The following is a 2500-nucleotide window of genomic DNA, read 5'->3' on the forward strand; positions in this document are numbered from 1 at the left end:
TGTTGTACCTTAACCTAACCCATGTTGTGCCTTAACCTAACCCATGTTGTGCCTTAACCTAACCCATGTTGTGCCTTAACCTAACCCATGTTGTGCCTTAACCTAACCCATGTTGTGCCCTAACCTAACCCATGTTGTGCCCTAACCTAACCCATGTTGTGCCCTAACCTAACCCATGTTGTGCCCTAACCTAACCCATGTTGTCCCCTAACCTAACCCATGTTGTCCCCTAACCTAACCCATGTTGTCCCCTAACCTAACCCATGTTGTGCCCTAACGTAACCCATGTTGTGCCTTAACGTAACCCATGTTGTGCCTTAACGTAACCCATGTTGTGCCTTAACGTAACCCACGTTGTCCGCTAACGTAACCCACGTTGTCCGCTAACGTAACCCACGTTGTCGCCTAAACCTGCTCTGTAATTGTTATACGACTCGTTCAATTAGTGTAGTGTTGCCCACCCGCAACCCTCGCAATATAGTTCGCTACTCGCACTGCCCGCTCCCCTGTGTATCGCTTCATGTTAAACACCTTGCAAGTCTTGCTGACTTTCCACATGCTCCTGCTGTACACTGTAATGTGGATGGCAGCAGGACGTACATGCCGCCCCCCCCCCCCCCACCCCTCCCCACGTCCCCACGTCCCCACCTTGCCCCCTGCCTTCGCAAGCTGGTTGGTGACAAGTTTGCATGTTCAATGCCCTTCGCATGCGACGTACGCAGGCTACGTTGTGGTGCGGCCTGTGTCAACTGTCCGCTGATGTCGTACGCGTGAACCACAATCTGTACTGCACATTCGTCCTTATGTACTGAATGATACATCGTGGCACATGTGTGACCGTACAACGACTGCGCCCAAAAACGGCGGACCATACAGTGCAAATATTGTGCACGCAGCTACGTGTCGTCTCCCTATGAGAGCTGGATTGCAGTGTGGTACGCCATAGAGACGTGTGGGAGGAACGGACGCCGTGGATGGCGATCAGCATGAGCTGTGTGTTGATGTATTCGGACCTAGTCGTCTCTCCTCAAACACCGTGATAGCATGGTGCACCGCGTTCCATATCTGCGACATGCTACAGAGGCCCGGTTGACAGTCGTTCGAGCAATGGACATCGCATACGTACGGGGGCCACCTTCCACGTATTGTCTAGGCGTGCACATTTTGTTGCGTGTATGTGGGCAGACGTAGTGTGGCGTGACACCTGACACAGGCATGCAATAATCGTTGAAGTTGCTAATGGCGATGGACGCCTACGTTTTCTGGTGAAGTTACGCAAATGAAGAAATGGTAACCCGTTGTGGTGCGGTTGTTCTCGCTAGGGGTGAATCGGTGATGGCGACGATAGGTTGAGGTACTAACCGGTTGTTCCAGCGATACCCACCATGCCGATGAAACTGAACGGCATCTGGGTGTGAAGCGATACGCGGTGGTGGCTGGGTGGGACCGTCCCCGGCCGGTGAGGGGGCGCCTCCCGGCGTGCTGGCCGCGCGGTGCGTGGGCGCACGCGCTACAGCCGGCTGGTGGGGGCGGCCAGTGGCAGGCGCGCCGGCCGACGGACGCGGCAGGCGTCGCAGCTGCGCGCCGGCGCACCCTGCGCGCGGCGCCGTGCGGCCAAAGTAGGTCCTCGCGGGCCCGGTGCGAAGCGCGGTGGACATCTTCAGTGTGCTGGTCCGATTGAGGACTGTGTGCGTTGAGGATGCGCCGCCGCCCGGCGCTCGGCGCCGCGACGCCGTCTGCTGCTCGGTCGCCCCAGCGGTTCTCGCTGGTGGTTTGTATCGCAGCTGTGCGGATGTGTTGGCGCGTGCGCTGTGCTGGGAGAGTTCGCTTCGGCACCCAAGTGGGGCTTTTGTCCTTCTGTGGCGCTGGCGTTGGAGCTGCCGGTCACCGTAGGTGGCGCGTGTTGTCTCCCGCCGGCAATGCCACGACAGCACGCTCCCGGGCCTCTGTCGGCAGCGGCAAGCTCAGTTGGGAGCACGGGTGGTCGCACCGAAAGCGTCTACTCGCCTAACTCCGGGCGATTGCGCCTCTCTCGAACCCGACCAAGTACTTGGGACGGCGCTGCGCGCCGCCGGGACCTGAGAGGGTTTCGAGGTGTATTGTGCAGGGGAGCTCAGCCTCCTCCTGTTTGCAGAATGATTGAGCGGACGCTTGCGTGTTCGCGCGGGCCCCCGGGACACACTCCCGGGCGGCCGGCTGCTCAGCTCTAGTTGGCGCAGCTCCCTGGTTGATCCTGCCAGTAGTCATATGCTTGTCTCAAAGATTAAGCCATGCATGTCTCAGTACAAGGCCGCATTAAGGTGAAACCGCGAATGGCTCATTAAATCAGTTATGGTTCCTTAGATCGTACCCCACGTTACTTGGATAACTGTGGTAATTCTAGAGCTAATACATGCAAACAGAGTCCCGACCAGAGATGGAAGGGACGCTTTTATTAGATCAAAACCAATCGGTCGGCTCGTCCGGTCCGTTTGCCTTGGTGACTCTGAATAACTTTGGG

General features: G+C 57.5%; 1 non-coding gene across 1 annotated transcript in view; it reads left to right on the top strand.

The window, feature by feature from the left end:
• Nucleotides 1-2220: 2220 nt before the first annotated feature.
• Nucleotides 2221-2500, top strand: part of LOC124773267 — a 1912-nt gene continuing 1632 nt past the window's right edge. The window contains exon 1 of the ribosomal RNA XR_007014565.1: nucleotides 2221-2500. This exon is cut by the window's right edge and continues 1632 nt beyond it. This is a non-coding gene — a ribosomal RNA (small subunit ribosomal RNA).

Source organism: Schistocerca piceifrons, unplaced genomic scaffold, assembly GCF_021461385.2.
Source record: "Schistocerca piceifrons isolate TAMUIC-IGC-003096 unplaced genomic scaffold, iqSchPice1.1 HiC_scaffold_950, whole genome shotgun sequence".
Lineage (NCBI taxonomy): Eukaryota > Metazoa > Arthropoda > Insecta > Orthoptera > Acrididae > Schistocerca > Schistocerca piceifrons.